The sequence below is a fragment of the Ambystoma mexicanum genome, chromosome 11 (genome assembly GCF_040938575.1).
Source record: "Ambystoma mexicanum isolate Mex_15411 chromosome 11, UKY_AmexF1_1, whole genome shotgun sequence".
Classification (NCBI taxonomy): Eukaryota; Metazoa; Chordata; class Amphibia; order Caudata; family Ambystomatidae; genus Ambystoma; species Ambystoma mexicanum.
In genome coordinates this window covers 447,571,683-447,588,597 of record NC_090934.1, presented here as the reverse complement: position 1 = coordinate 447,588,597, position 16,915 = coordinate 447,571,683, and the positions used below count along the sequence as shown (strand labels likewise).

General features: G+C 45.5%; 1 pseudogene; it reads right to left on the bottom strand.

Annotated features, from left to right (window-relative positions):
* Positions 1 to 668: 668 nt before the first annotated feature.
* Positions 669 to 16,915, bottom strand: part of LOC138504999 (embryonic protein UVS.2-like) — a 91,009-nt pseudogene continuing 74,762 nt past the window's right edge.

The following is a 16,915-nucleotide window of genomic DNA, read 5'->3' as shown; positions in this document are numbered from 1 at the left end:
CTTCAAGAGGAACTGTTGAAGTTCAGAGACACAGTGGAACGAGAACTGAAATTCCTAGGACGGGGATACCAGGTCTGCCATTATGGGGAGGGTCAAAATCCCAGAGCCCCCCTGGCCTGCCCTATAGCCGCAGACAGGAAACCCACCCTGGTGGAAAGAGTGCGCAACTCGCAAGGCACCCTGGTGCACACAGAAGAAGAAATAGCCAATTCATTTGGCACCTTCTATCAGGAACTTTATAGCTCCAAACGCACTACAGATCCCGAGGCCCTGTGCCATTACTTAGACAACAATGAGCTGTACTGGGAGAATGACAAGCTCCGAGGGCCCCTGAATGAGCCCATCACAGCAGAGGAAATCCTACAAGCTACAACAAGTCCTCCCCAATACCAAGGCCCTTGGCCCCGATGGCCTAACAGGCGAATTTTACAAAAACCTTGTCACTACTATAGCCCCCCTCCTATTGCACGTATGCGAGGAGGTAATAGAATCAGAAATGCTGTCACCAACCCTCTGGGAAGCCAACGTTATTCTCCTACACAAAACAGGTAAACCTCCCGAAGAATGTGCATCGTATAGACCAATCTCATTAATTAATCTCAATAACAAGATCCTGCCAAGATTACCGCTAGACTACTCCCCTTGATGCCCGGCCTGGTACTTGCTGATCAGGCGGGTTTCGTATCCAGGCGCAACACGAAGTTCACGAAGTTCGGTATTAGGAGAATGTTTGTGATCATGGAGGCACTCGACCCTATGCACCAAGCAATCACAGTCTTACTCAATGCAGAGAAGACCTTTGACTCGGTCGAGTGGCCTTTTCTCTTCACAGTACTCAAACAGATGGGCCAAGGAAACTACTTTATCAAACTAGTCTCCCTACTATACAACTGCCCTAAATCGTCCATTATCCTGGGTAAAACGAAATCCGCTTGTATAGAACTACAGCAGGGGACAAGACAGGGTTGCCCCTTGACAGCCTTAATATTTGCACTGGTAATGGAACCGCTGGCATCGGGGCTTCGATCCCGAAAAATACTGTTATTTGATTATGGCTAAAACACTTATCCTCCTTACTCTGAATCTTCCCAGGTCTTTGTAGAACAAAGGAAGTGTGTCCTGGCTTGCTTTTCCCTCCAAAGTCGGCAGTCCTCGATTTCCAGGGGTTGCAGGTTCGAGAATGACTCCGGTTGGGATCTTTTGCTGGTGCAAGAACTCTTGCTCGAAGAATGCAAAACAAACAATGCAGCACCTCTCTAAGGACTGGACTTTTGTGAGAAAAGCAGGTTGTGGATGGTGCAAGCCACGCACAGCTATGCAACAGGACTCAGTAGCCACGGTCAGACTTTCTGGTGTTTCTCGGGTCCCCTTGGTGCTAGGACGCTGAAATGTTGCAGAGGGTGTCGGTGCAGTGACAGCAGAGGGTGTGCCACGTTTCATGCCAACATTCCCCAAAAAGTTTGGAAAATTCACTGCTGCCACCAGCCCATCTTTAAAGCACATCTAGAGTAACCAAAAATCCTCTGAGTGTTAGTCTAGGGAAAAACAAAAATGTACCCCATTGCATTGCAGTGTAAGCTGCTTTATGCAATGATAAGATGTTACCACAAGTGATACAAAAGTACCCACAAGTTGCAACATAGTAACATGACTAAGGGAAACACTGTTTCCCAGTACTGATAGCCTGAAGGACATTTCAGTTTCCCCATAACATGTGAGCAAAGGCCAGTGCAGTGAAATTCAAGGCTTCACTGTACTGCAAAACGTACAGGTCAGGACCAAAAATAAAAGCAAAAGTTTGGGGGTAAACATTCTCTTTACTGCACCTTTATCTCCATAAAGATGGAGAGAAAGGTGCAGTAAAGAGAATGTTTCCTAACAACAGTAAAAGATGCTTTTCAGGTATGAAGAAACCATTTACTCAGAGCCAAGTGGCCCGTAACGGTGTACTCCGATCAGTGCAATATCCAGGACCTAGAATCCATGAAGTGTCTCAACAGCCGGCAGGTTCGCTGGCATTTGTTTTTTTGCTGCCTTTGATGTCTGCATTAAGCACCGTCCAGGTTCAGCACAGTGCAAGGCGGATGTCTTGTATCATCTTGCTCGGGGATGCACTGCCCATTTGCCCTGATAGCATCCCAGAGAAGAAACACTTTTTTTGCCTATGTACACCACCACTTAGTCTGATCACCAAGATCCGCGATTGGATCTCTCAAAATCCAGCTAGCCTGCAGGAGTGGAATACTATGTTTTTTGAAGGTCTACCCTTCATACAAAAATGTCTGGTAATGCCGACACGTTATACTTGACTCCAGGGTCTTGGATAGTCACATGATGCCTTAATCAATGGACAACCTGGTCAAAGAAGGACTTTAGCCCTCCTCCAGTGTTGGTGTTGGTGGCCCTCTATGCGTCGGGAAGTCATTGACTATGTTGATGGGAGTTCCATCTGCAAGAACCGAAGGGGTAACCTCTTGGCCTACCCCAACCTATGTCAATTCCCCATAAATCCTGGCACATGGTCTCGATGGACTTCCTCACTGATTTACCCGTGGTCCAGAAATTTGACAATATATGGGTTGTGGTTGATTGCTTTACAAAATTGGCTTGTTTTGTCCCTTGTTATGGCATCCCTTCTGCACTGGTGCTGGCTGATCCCTTCTTTAATCATGTCTTTTGTCTATTTGGTCTCCCGTCTGTCCTCATCTCGGATAGAGGTTGTCAATTCATGTCTCTGTTTTGGAGAGCACTCACGGCACTCTTGGGTGTCGATGTATGTTTTTCCTCAGAAAACCACCCCGAAAATGGTGGCCAAACAGAATGCGTCAACCAGACACTAGAACAATATCTGCATTGTCTATGTTTACTACATCAAGAATCCTGGTTCCATGTCCTGTGTACAGCTGAGTTTGCTTATAACAATGCACCTCATTCTTCTATTGGCTCCTCTCCTTTCTTTTCCTTGTATGGTCAGCATCCCTGCACCCTACCAGTAACGGATCTGCCACCTTCTTCCAGCCCTGCGCAGATTCCTTTTTAAGGGATCTTATGGCTGTACACAATCAGATACTGTCACATCTTCAGGATGCTCAGGCTACCATGTGTCTCTCGGCAAACAAATGACGACACCCGGCCTCAGTATTTGAGACCGGTGACAGGGTGTGGTTGTATACATGGTATCTCCGTATCCCGGGTTGCTGCAAGTGTCTTCCTTGTTTTGTGTGCCTGTATCTAATTACCAAGCTCATCAACCCAGTCTCTTTTCGACTAGCGGTGCCCGCCGCCTTGGCATATTCACCCTTTCTTTCACACCTCCCTTCTGAAACCATGCCCTCCCTCTACTCGCATAGTAGTGTCACCTCTGCCTCTTGTGCAAGGCTATTCAGGTGAGAATGAGGTATGTGCTGTTCTTTACTCCCGCTATTACAGAGGTCACCTGCAATATCTGATCGATTGGGAGGGTTGTGGGCCAGAAGAGAGGACCTGGGAATCTGCTGATAATGTCCATACCCCTGTTCTGGTTTCCAGATTCCATCAGGAATTTCCCTCATGCCCACAGGGTCATGAGCCTTAGAGGGGGGGAGCTCTGTCACGCTCTTACAGCTGTTGCGGTCCCAGACTTGGGCTCCCCTCAGGCTCCCGCTATCGTGCTGACTCTGGGGCCGCTTTGCCTCCTCGCCGCCATGTTTGCAGGGGTCAGAGGGGTGCCGGGGTTCTCCCACGCTGACCATCATGCCTCTGTGGCACTTCCAGCAGCATGCGTAGGGCCGTTTCTACACAGAGCTCATTGCGGTGTTGTTGGCGGTTGTCATGGTGACTCCAGGTCGCACGCCTTACGCGATACTCTCCCGCTCATGTGACCAGCACCAGATCACATGACAAAACACAACCAGGAAGAAGCCCATAAAAGCCCCAACCACCTTTCACTCAGTGCTTCTCAGCTGTTCATGTGAGTGGTGTTTTTGCGTGTTATTTCCTGGATTCCTGTTTTTGTGGATTTTAACCTTGGCTTTTGTCCAATTGATTAAATCTTGAACACACTAACAAGTCCTAAAGTGCTGCGTCTGGACCACTCTTCAACAAGAAGCGTTCAACACGATTAAGACATCCTTTACAACCGTCCCATTCTTACAGCACCCCAATGTAAATTTCCCATTCGTGGTGGAGGCCGACGCTTTGTCTTTTGCCCTAGGTGCAGTCTTGTCCCAGACATGTCCGAACACCGTCCTGTTACACCCAGTGGCTTACCACTCTCGCAAATTTGCATCTGAACTCCACTACACAGTCACTGAGAAGGAGTTGCTGACAGTAAAAGACACTTTTCAGGTATGGAGACAGAGGTTTATGAACAATGTATTCCACATTGTCATAAGACTCTTACGTCATCATCTACCTAGATGACATACTGATATTCTCCCTGTTTTACCAAGCCCATGTACAACATGTGAGGGAAGTTCTCTCATGCCTCAAGAACAATTCTCTTTACGCCAAGGTAGAAAAATTGATGTTTTATGTGAATGAGATTGACTTCCTTGGATTCCACATTATGGCCATGGGGTTGTCCATGAATACTACCAAGATTCAGACCATAATAGACTGCCCCACTCCTACTATGGTTAAAGCCTTAAATTCCTTCCTGGATGTTGCTAATGTCTAACAACGTTTTATCTCTGGTTTCTCTGCTATTGCCTCTATCTTGAACACACTAACAAGTCCTAAAGTGCTGCGCCTGGACCACTCTTCAACAAGAAGCGTTCAACACGATTAAGACATCCTTGGCATTTGACAGACAAGACAAGCAATGACACCCGGCCCCAATATTTGAGACCAGTGACAGGGTCTATTTGTCTACACAGCATCTCCGTATCCCAGGTTGCCGCAAGCTTCTTCCTTGTTTTGTGTGCCTGTATCGAATTACCAAGGTCATCAACCAAGTCTTGTTTCACCTAGCGGTGCCTGCTGCCTTGGCATATCCATCCAGTCTTTCACACCTCCCTTCTGAAACCATGACCTCCCTCTACTCTTATATTAGTGCCACCTCCGCCTCTTATCCAAGTCTATTTAGATGAGTATGAGGTCTGTGCTGTTCTTGACTCCCACTATTACAGAGGTTTCCTGCAATATCTGATCGATTGGGAGGGTTTTGGGCCCGAAGAGAGGACCTGGGAACCTGCTGCTAAAGTCCTTGCCCCTGTTCTGATTTCCCAATTTCATCAGGAATTTCCCTCATTCCCACGGGGTCGTGGCCTTTGAGGGGTAACTCTGTCATGTGATTACTACTGTCACAGTCCCAGACTCGGGCTCCCCTCTGGCTCCCCCTTTCACGCCGACTCCAGGGCCACTTTGTCTTGCTCGCCACCATGTTTGTGGGGGTCGCTGGGGTGCTTCTGTTCTCCCGTGCCACTATCACGGTCCGTGGCACTTCCTGCATCTTGCCTAGGGTTGTTTCTACATGGCACTCATTGAGGCGTTGTTGGTGATTGTGATGCTGGACATGCATTGGAGGGAAAGGGCTTCCCTGTCCTTGTCCTGTAGTCTTTTTTCATTTGTGTTCTGTATTGTTTTCTGCCCAGGAGTCCATGTGGGACTCCAGGCAGTGCAACTCTTCCTCTTTTTGGTTTGGTGTACAGACCCATGGGATCCCCTTAGGGCACCCATGGATGGGGGTGCAACGCTGTGCCCCTAGTTTATGTTTTTTTGGCACCTTTCTTTGGCCCACAGAGAAGGGTTTGGGTTGGTGGCAGCTCCATGCTGAATGTGCACTGAGTATCCTCCCTTTTGGGATACACAGGCTCTGCCATTGGAATCATTTGATTCCTGATAGGAAACAAGATGGCCCCTGTGGCCTCTTGCTTTCTATTGCCTGTTACCTTGTTTTCCCAAAGACCTGGGAAGCCCTGGCCCGGTCCCTTCCCCCTGACTGGCTGTTAGCTGGACGTTCCATATATGGTGTTGTTATGAAGTCCAGGCCAGACTGGCTGGAGCCTTCCCAGTGATTCTACGTTGTGGGTACACCCTGTGGGTGGAAACTGGGTGAATGGAGTGTGTGATGAATATGCACTTCTTGTTGTGGATCTATAGTTATAGGTGTTTGACACAATGACTGAGACAGCCCTGCCCGAAACTGATATGAATGCAGTGTGGAGTGTTGAATGGCTGGGTACTTGTCCCAATACACATAACTTGTTGTGAGTGTCTGGAGAGAAGTGAATGGCCTGAATGCACTATGCACCTGATTGGGTGCCTGCCTTCATGAATGCCCTTCTGACCGATTGGTTGCCTGAGTGTGACCCAGCAGAATGAATGGGAGATCAACTAGTATATCTGGGGACCTCTCACTGCAAGAATTCGTGTTCAGAAGCTGAAGAGAAACTGGAGTTGAAACTGAAGCTTAACCTTGAAGCCCTGCTGGAAGAGAAGTCTTGCTGCTGCTCTATCTACTTCGTTGATCTAAAGCTGCTGTGTTTCCAAGGACTGACCCAGAGAGAACCTGGTTAGGCGCCCTCTTCCCGAGCCATGAGGGACCATCGTGCACCAGCTGATCTTTGCCAAATATCCCTGGTAGACAGACCTACGAGAGGCTGCTGACCAGAGACGGGGACCACCGCAGAATCACAAGGAGAAGTGCCCAGACACTATAGTCCATCACCGTTGACGACCGCAGTCGCCGACAGCAGCCTCCGTGCTCCCTTTGCCTAAGTAACATTTTATCCAAGGACACTCTCGCCTGCACCGTCGACAGCTTAGACCCGCCAGAGAAAGACGAGGCCGCCGACACGCTGAGGAGCATCCGCCGGTGGGTTTCCCAGCACCTGACGACCGTAGAGACGCCGGATGACTGGACAGCCTTGCTGGACCACAGTTGTTCACAATCTCTTTACGGTCCTGGACTATCGTCATCAAGGTGCCCCGCAAGCCGCTTCCTTGCAGGACGCCAATGCTCCGTCGTGGACGAGCACTACTAGGAAAGAATCTGCCACCTCACCGTTATCGTTCATCCCTTTTCCTCATGGGATCTCAATGATCTGTGGCTCCTGCCTTAGAGGGAGCCGCTCAAGAAGGATCCGTCGACGACCCGATGACGAACTCTGCTATTCCAGGTACATTGGGGTTGTAGAACTATCTTAGAAGGAAATAAGACTTCTAGAACAATATAAGGACTGGGCTTGTTATATATCTTTACTTTAGAGGTTGCCCAGGTGGGGGGATCTCCACACAGAACTGTGTCTAACGGTAGAGGCCAGTATTCTGTCAATTGTTCTAACCAACTGCTTTCCTCCTATGTCTATTGTTGGTTGGCTTTATTAAGTGATCTGTGTGACACATAACCAGAGTATAGTTGATGCACTTTAATGAGATATGATAATAATTGTGTTACCACTTTAGAACAGTATAGATTTGCCATTGTTGATTCACTGAGCACAAAGTGAGTTATTGTGATAGTGTACATAACCTTGAATATTAATTATATAAAGACTGTGTTTTAACTAATACAGTGTGTGGACATTCCTTTGTGGGGTTTGGTGACTACACTGAATTTAGGAACCAGCCTGCATCACCTCCTGAGAAGCTAGGCCTTGATTGATCGACCAGCGTTACCCTATAGAGAATCTTGGCTGCGGTACTCTGTGCCTCTCCTCTGCCATATAGAGAGCAGAAGTACAGACACCCCCCTCCAGTCTTTACAGTGATTGCCATGGCGACTCCAGGATGCACGACGTACACAATACTCTCCTGCTCATGTGACCAGCACAAGGTCACGTGACAAAACACAACCAGGAAGAAGTCCATAAAAGGCCCAACCATCTTTCACTCAGTGCTTCTCAGCTGTTCATGTGAGTGGCGTTTTTGGGTGTTGTTTCCTGGTTTCCTGTTTTTGTGGATTTTGACCTTGGCTTTTGTCTACTGAATTGCATTTGGATTGTCCCTGCATTTATATCTGATCTTGAGATTTTTCTCCTGTTTTTTTATTATTATTTACTCTGGCTTTTTCTATTTGGATTGCTTCTGGATTTCCCTTTTGCTCTGGCGACCCAGATTGCTTCTGGACATTGAAAGTACTTTGGCCTCGGGCTTTGTTTTGATCACGTCTTGACACTGATGTCCGTTAGAGCTATGACCACAATTTGATGCATTCATTGTGTCCTCAAAACACTGCTGCATTCAAGGCCCCAATACATAGAGTTGTTGTTGAATTAATTAGCACCATGGGATTACGTACATAATATAAGGGAGGCCGAATTCCATACGAATACCCAAGAATATTTTTCCATCAGTTATATACCTATATAATCAAGTGCAACCTTACTTAAATAAATGTTCCTCTATTACTCTAAGAAGCAATTGTTTATTATTGCACCTAATTATTTTATCATGTCTTGCTGGGGTGGGAACCAGATATAATATCCCACTAGCAAGTCGACAAACAACATATGGCCCCTGCCCTCCATATCGATGTCCTGTGTCCAAGGCCCTTTTAGATACAGTGTAACAGATTCCTCTTAAGTGCATCTGTTTATTTGTCAATGGCATTGATAACTCCAAGGTCAAAGGAGGATCATCTCCAGGTTCATGTGCAGGGTAATTACTCAAATTCGTGCACAGTATTAATATAGCTTGAACGCTCAGGGCATTGGTCTACTGAACAGGGTGTTATAATATGAACTAGCAAAGACACGCTGTACCTTGAACCTTCCAATCAAAAAGACGTACCATTTCCCTTGGGAATGCCATTTAAAGCAATAAATAGACCAATAGTGTTGGCAAATCTCAAGCAGATATTTTAACATGTTTTCGGTTACAGGATGCGTTTGCAGACTATACGAGAATCAAAAAGATTCAGAGGCCACACGAGGCCCTTGGTATGTGTTTGCTCACCTCCTCCACCCTACAAACAGTTTCAATGTCTTAGTTCCTGAGTTGCCTACGTCTCCACAGAAATTCGCATATGCCAAAAAAGGGCAACCTACGGATTCACTCCAACCATGCCACTTTCCTCAGAATCTAGGTACATTTAAAGTGTAATGCATGCCCCTCATGTGCTAGATTCAGGGTTACAATTCCACTATTCTGCCTTAGGATATAACTCCCCAGTTGTGAGCTAGAACTGCAGATTCCTTATGAAGCAGCACAGCACTGCTATTAACAGGCATTACAGAGACTGGCATATGGACGTTTGAGTCTTGGGCCAGTCCAGGTTTTGGAATCCCATGTGAATAACTCCTAGCACCTGCACCAGCCATTGGGTTGGCTGCCCCTAGCTATTCTTGTGAAAACCAATAGCCCTTAAGCTGATGCTCTTTCTATGTGGTTGTGATATTAGAGTGGCCCATTCTAGTTGCTGGCATGGACAATGCCATCCATTGAGGATACAGACCCTGAGCAAGTCTTCGGGGAGTACGCCCGACTAGTTCTGAAAGTAGCACTAACTGCTGCTGCCATTGAGTGTTTTGGCTCTACCTCCCAGCAACTGATGTCTCCTTGAATGGTTGCAATCTCCTCTGGTGTGACCACCCAGTTAGTTTTTGCACTCAAATTCTGGTCAGGGATTTATGTAGTCTTTGGTAGATAGAAAACCCTGTAATTATGGTAGGCCTTGCACCATGTCTTGCACAAGCCCTGGATGGGATTGCGAGACTTGGAATACTGCCATTTCAAAACAAGGATAGCAGGATGTATTGATCAGCACTCTCTGCTGGAGGTTTGGCCGCTCTGTGGTCTTAATGATTGAGTTCTGGGGGCAGTGTTTCCTTTCCCATGCTAACGCCAAAGGAGCTGTAGGCACAGACAAAATGGTCCATGTGGCACGAGCGTGTGACCTCGACGAGAAAGAGATAGACTCTTCTAGAATTGTTTTCATTTGTTAGCAGGCGCTATGGCAAAACTCCAGGTTGCAACCATGTTTCATTTTCACATGATTATATGTTATTTCCTTTATAAGTAAAATATCTAAACATTTATTATTTTATTGCCATTGTAACTCTGTAAAAGTATTGTACATCATGAATGCTCCACCTATTCTTAGCGGTTAGCTTGAATGTTCGACCTGGCTACCTGTTGGCGATTAATGGTGCTTTTAAGCCACAGGTTTGACATAGATCCAGAGCACAGCTGCTGAGATATTAGATAATAATGTGCACTCTATATTTCAAGTCCTCCAAAGATCCCTGATTGATGCTGTCCATTTCGAGAGCTACAAAGATAAATGGCCACCTCACAGAAATGAGGCGCAAGGAAATCCCCAAAAGGAGGCCACACGTTGTGAAACATAGCAGTATCCTTATTAATGGGACCTGTTCTAGTCTTTACCCTCCCCTGCCATACCATCAAGTATATCTGCCACTGGTCTGACCTTGCAGTAGCTCACCAACCAAAGGCGTGACTGTGTGCTGCATGGGAGCAGCAGTCAGACACACAGTGGGGTCAAACAAGCTGGGGAAGCCTGCAGGCAACTCACAGAGACAAACTGCAGTGTTGGTGGAGGCTGCTGCTTAAAGATCAAGTGATCAGACATAGGCATACAATGATTGCTGGTCAAGCAGGGCCTGTTACTCACAGACTGCTGGTCATCGAGGACAGGTTCCTCACTATATGTATTCTAGCAATGTAATTTGTGACAAAATCAAAGAATTCAGGGTCAGGTTTTAGTTTTTATTTCATTTTATCGCTTCATCTCATTAGATCACTTTACACTTCTCTCGGACTCTCAAAAAACAGATTATGCTAAGACATCACATAGCAACATGTACCACATATATAACGAGGTAACTAACAACTCCTTCGGAGAAAAAGGACTACAGTAGAGAATCAAACAAGAGAGAGAAATAAATGTGAACTCAGGAACATCACACACTTCGATGCTATAATCCAATTGCATTCTTTCACGATTCTTTCTCTTGGATCAGGCTTTCACTAGGGTAAAGAAAGGGAGATGAACATAAACCCTAGATTTGATAGAAGATCTTTGCATCCCCAAAGGGAGTCATGCATGTTTCTGGTGGGTGGAAGCATGGCACGGTATATGCTGCATTAAGCCCCCTCTGGGCCACTGAAATGAGCCGTTCTCCTCAGACCCAGAGGGGGTCTTGCTCCAGACTCAGTGTCACTGATAAAGGCCCAGTCACCTTTCACATTTTTCAATGAAAATCTGTCATTTGTGTTCTTTAATCTCCAGTGTCAGTCAATTTTACAAGGTTGTTGCATCAACTTTTCCGTCACCGGTCACATGGAAAAGGCTATGACATTGTTCAATCTAAATTGATAATAATGCACTAGGAGGAGCACAGAGATCTATGGCAACCTCTGTCATTCCCCAACACTGAAATATGGAGAGTTTACCTATATATAGCACAGGCTGGGTATATCCCTACTCCCACAATGGATTGGGATGCCACAAGGCCGTAGTGCCCTAAGCAAGATGGTGATTGTTGATGCTAGTAGCAACTAGCTTTGTCAGTAGACTATGGGCCTGATTCATAGAGTGTTTTCTAATGGTATTGCGCCATTATAAAATACTTTCATGAATCGGGTCATATTTATTGGTGATTTACAAGGTGCCAAATGCTCCAAAAGGAAATGGAAAATGGAGGGAGGATGACAGGTTCTGATCACTCACTGCTTTGGAACAATCATATCAGTTAAGTGCAAAGTTGGGGGAGAGTGCTAGTGCTAGAAGAGTATAACTGGTGAGTATTTGCAAGATTTAGTAGAAAACAAAGGAGGCGGGCAGATACAATACCAGGTAAGTGTGGGATAATTACAAGAGTTCAACAAGTCACTGTAGCAACAATATTGGTGAGCAATAGACATGATCAACTTGATATGTCAATAGTCAAATGCTTTTTTAATGAAAATGTAAACAACTGATTTTCTTCCACTATGAGGGTGAGTGGTAGCTCATTCCTCGTGACTGTGCCTGCAGGTTCCAGTGTCCTTCCAGCAAACATATTTTTCTGGACAGGCTGAACAACACGGGAAATGAGATAGTATCAGACAGTGGCAAAGGATTTATGCCAAATCGTAACTCTAAACATGGGAGGGGCTGTGATCTCAAGGATGTGAGTGGTGAGTACAAAGATGTATGCAATGGTTTTACAATTGTGCATTCTCAGCATCTAGCCTACAGTGCATTCAGTCATCTTTGCTTCACAGAGCACCTCCCACACTATCTGCACAGGTCAATCACCTCTTGCTTTCAGGTAAGGAATTAGGCCTCCCTCCAATGCCACAGAGTGAGCGGATGTTGCAGAGTTCAACTTACCAAAGGTGTAGGTGGCCTGGAATGACTTCAAGTTCAAGGATTCATCACTGTGGAACTGGAGCAGCAATGAGTTCCCAGTGGAGGTCACTGGTGGTGGGACGAGGTTGGTTCCGCAGTATTTGCCCACACGTTGAGAGGTAGTCTTGGCTCCGTTGAAAATGGACAAGTTGTCATAAGCGCAGGTTGCATCAGCCTCAAGGTTAAAAGTTGTAAAGCTCAACGAGACCTGTAGCACGACGAAAGGAAAGGGGGGAATTGTTACATAGTTATCATTCATTGTCCTTCTCTGTCCTTGCAAAGGGATGGCGTCTCTTAAGTATTACATTTAGGATCTGAGTCACACACGTTTCTAGACATAAATGGGACTTCCACCGGGAACACCTCTAATTTGTACATGTGTAAATGATATACAATATGCTGTGCATCTGAAAAGAGTTTCTATTGTACATACAGTTGCAAACAATTGGCAAGCATACATGACTTCTAAATCTGCAGTAGACGACAGTGCCAGGGGAATGTCAAAGCCAGATTAGAGGAAGGCAGTGCAAATATTGATAAGCTCCCACACATCTGTAACTTGTATTGCCATTCACAGGCATGTTCCAAACCCTTTTAAAAACCTATTTGCATAAATAGCCTACACTTAATTGATCTATGAGTTAGTGTGGGGAAATGCATCACGTGTAATGTAATGTTGGCAGCAAGTGACAAGAAACTGCAGCTGCAGCCTGGAGAAAGAATACAATCTAAATATACTTTTATGTTATCGTTTTGTAAACCTGATCTTGCCAACTGTGCACGCGAGGTGGCTGGTGATTTTTCCAATTGGAGAGGTGTACATGTTTCCCACAAATATGTATGAGTGACCACACATAGCTACGCAGTCAGAACCAACCAATGGGGGATTCGATGGGTTGCCCCTGTGACCAACTAGCCTTAAGACCTGATTCGTTTTGGGCCAACCTCTGTGTCGCTGCAACCTTCCTGCGATGCAATTTCCCAATACCCGGGGTACCTGGACCATCGATGTGTGCAATGTCTTCCGAAGGATAAATCCGGCTGAAACTTTGCAGACATCCTTGTGAGTTTACAGAATCCAGGAATCTCTGTCCAGAGTTCAGGACCAAGGGACGAGAATATTCCAACTGGAGATATTATTTCCTATTGTGTGCTGAGAAAAAGGCGCCAAAACCATGAGGAGCCACTGACACGTGTGCAATCCATTGCTGCAGAGTCCCTGATGTCCTTCCTTTCGTCACCACAACCAAAGTCCAGGAACAAGGATCTGCATCGCTGAATCAAGAAGGAAGTCAGCTGGAACATCTGCTTCAATTCTAAGGTATTGTAGGTCATGAATCTATGTGATCACTGCACCGCCTGTAACTGAACCGATGAACATGCTGATGCCAATTACGGCATGGCGCAGTGATCAAATAGATCACTTTATGGGCATACCGGCCCGCATTCCCTTAACTGAGCCCCCCACCTCACTTACCTTTGCGGAGCACATAGAAGTGTGCGCCGCCGACACCCCGCTATCCCTGTGGCACTGACTTACGTAGGACGGAGCTGATGCCCCAGGGTGCTTTTATTTCCTTTTTTACTTTTCTGTCCCCCGCTTCCCACAATGGCAAGCAGGGCACACCCCTGCAACCCCTGTCTAACGTTACTGCACCCAAGGAGAGTGGGGGACACCCCCGCACTCAATGCTCTGTTTGGGTGAAGTAATGGGAGTCATTGTTTTCTGCGCCCCCAAAGTCGCAGTGACTGGGGGGTGCTCAAATGAGGGCGACATTTTTGTACAAATCCTGGAGCTTTCAGTTTGACCACCTTTAGCCAAATCTAGTGCTTCCTAGTTTCTTTTTGAATTACTGCAATTCACTTGTGCAGGCTTGACATCTTCTACACCTCAGGTAGGCTCACTTGAGCTCCTGGATTTTTCTTCAATGAATGACTGACTGTTCCACTAAGTTTTTCTAACAAGATTGCATCATAACTAGAACTGCCCTATTGAATTTGGCTGTCCTGGATCCCTAAAGGCATACCTTCTGAACCCTACTGGCTTTGACAGTGCTTGTTCCCTATAAAGGTTTTGATTGTTTGACACTCTTATTGCTGGGGAAAAGACTTCTATATCCTTCCGGGAGAAAATACGATGTTTACAGTGCTACAGTGTTCTATTCTACTCTAACACTTTTTCCTTCCAAACTCAATATTGTATGCTGAACCATAAGTGGTACTACTGCCCTTAATTGATGTCACTCTGTGCGCTGGGAATGTTTTAGTACAAAAGGTATGTACTTGATTCTGAAATTCTGTTTGATGTTACTATTAGTTGCTGCATAACCTAGTGTGATTCCTTTTCTTTGTGTATATATACATAATTCATGTAATATAACTTTTAAGGGTGTAAGTGTTTACTTGACTACTTGTCTTTACTGATTTCATTGTACTGCTCTACGGCTCACAGTACCCCTTCTAAGATAAGACTGGCTGCTCAGCCACTCTACCGCCTTGTTTAGTGCAGGCTTATGTTAACAGTTATGTCATGAATACCAAGCAGATAAGTCTTGTAAAGTCCCACACCAGATGGACTTCACAAAATCTTACCTAACAGCAACTATTTTGAACAATTGCACCTTCCTGCTAGTCCTCCCCAATCCTGACGTATTGCATTGTCTCTTGGGTGACATACTGTTCTACCATTAGGTCAGGTGGTTGCACAGTACTCACAAGAGGGTTGTGCAAAATTCTCCCTAACAAATGTAAAATACAATTGTTTTTCAGCTGCAGTCCTCCACCTCTCCCTGCACCACAGCCATTTCCTCTCTTCATGCTGTCTGACTTGTATAGTTACATCAATGTCAGTTAAATAGAAAACTCAAGAACCCGAACACCTTAGTTCAGATAGTGGGTGTAGGATCCTTTTGAGGGTTCAAGGCAAAATGAAGCGTCCTATGGTTATTTTAGTTCTGTTAACAAGATCCAAAGCCTCGCAGTGTGCAGGCTTTGAAGATCTGGAAGGGATTGTGGGATCTGCTGGCAGGTGTACATGGCAATTAGGAACCGCACAGACTCAAGCATTCCAAAGATCACATGATAGGAGAAATGAGCTGGGGGATAACATACAGAACATATCTTCAATCTCACAACATGATGCAACACTGAGTGCTTTGTCAAAGTTTCAAAGACTTCTAAGGCATCATTCTCTCCGGGATCGGTCACCGCTGAGTGTCAAACCGTATTGCCGGGGGCCCATTAATTAGCTTTTCCACTCACCTTATACCCAACTGGAGCTAATATGTAGAAATCACAGTCCATGTTGGAGTGGTAAACATTGGGATAGAATGGAGATGAGATTGTCTCCGGAGAGCTGGTAAATGTGTTGCCACATTGCACTGAGAAATAAATGAAAACATCACCTTAGGGAATGTTGAAACATTATCTAATGCACAATATCTTGTAATGGCAACAGATGGAACACCAACAACGCTGGAGTTACTTGAGGAAAACCAAAAGACTAACACCTGGGTCCTGAGTAAGGCCTCCACCTTTTTCCATGTAACATTCGGCATCTGCCACTTCACTGACCAGTAAATTGTAACTTACATCTCTTCAAAAATATTATATATATATATATTTTTTTTTTTAATTTACTTGTTTTAATCAAATTAATGATTTTTACAAGGAAGACGGATACATAAAGAGAAAATTCAATCACTCAGATTTTTTTTTTTTTCTAAAAAGTCAATCAGCAAGCAAACAAACGTCCCCGAAACTCAGAATACTCAGGGAGATTTGGGGGCTCGAACCAGAAACAGAATAACGGAACCAAACCAGACCTACTATTAGGAGCTCAATGGTGTTGGAGGGAGGGAACCAAAGATCTGTTTCAATGACTGAGCTGTGGCCATAGTCCAAGCAGATCTTTCGCCGCTAATTAGTCTTTTCCACCACAAATCTTCCTCTTGAGTATAGGATGCCGACAAGTACGGTAGCAGGTATTTTTTGCACATTGACTGGGTTCCCTGACAATTCAGAAGCAGTTGCCTAATTGTTTCAGTCTCCTCCTCCTTATTACAAAAGCGACAGTTTTTGGAGCTTGATAGGCCTCTTATCGCCCGAATCTCATTGGTTTCAAGGATGTTTAGTCGCGCCCTCAGGAAAAGATTTCTTATTGGTTTACTGGGTAATTTAGTCAAATAGTTTGGAATGCAGTTCAATTTGCTCGGTTGAGGACGGGTATGGCTAGTAGACTTAAACTCGGTGGCAAGTTCCAGAGTCTTTATCCAGTCGAGCTCCTCGATTTTCCTCTTTATTTTCATTGGGTTCTGTAAGAGCTCCACTTCAGAAGCCGAGATTTCATTCAACTTTGATCTGCAAGCAGTTTCCCACTTTTTTAGCATGTTGCATCTCATACCTTCTGTTTCTTTCCTAATTATATCTAGGATAGTTTGACAGTTCGGAAACAGAATTTTTCTGTATAGCATCATGCTATTTATTTCGGTGGTTGCCGCCAGTGAGAGAAGACCCATTTCTCTTCGGATCACAACCATAGAGGAACACTTTGGTAGACCCAAAACGGATCGCCAAAAGTACCCCTCCAGCCGGGTCCAAAGGGTCGCCGGTGTCTGTGGCATGGCCTCGGCGGCATAT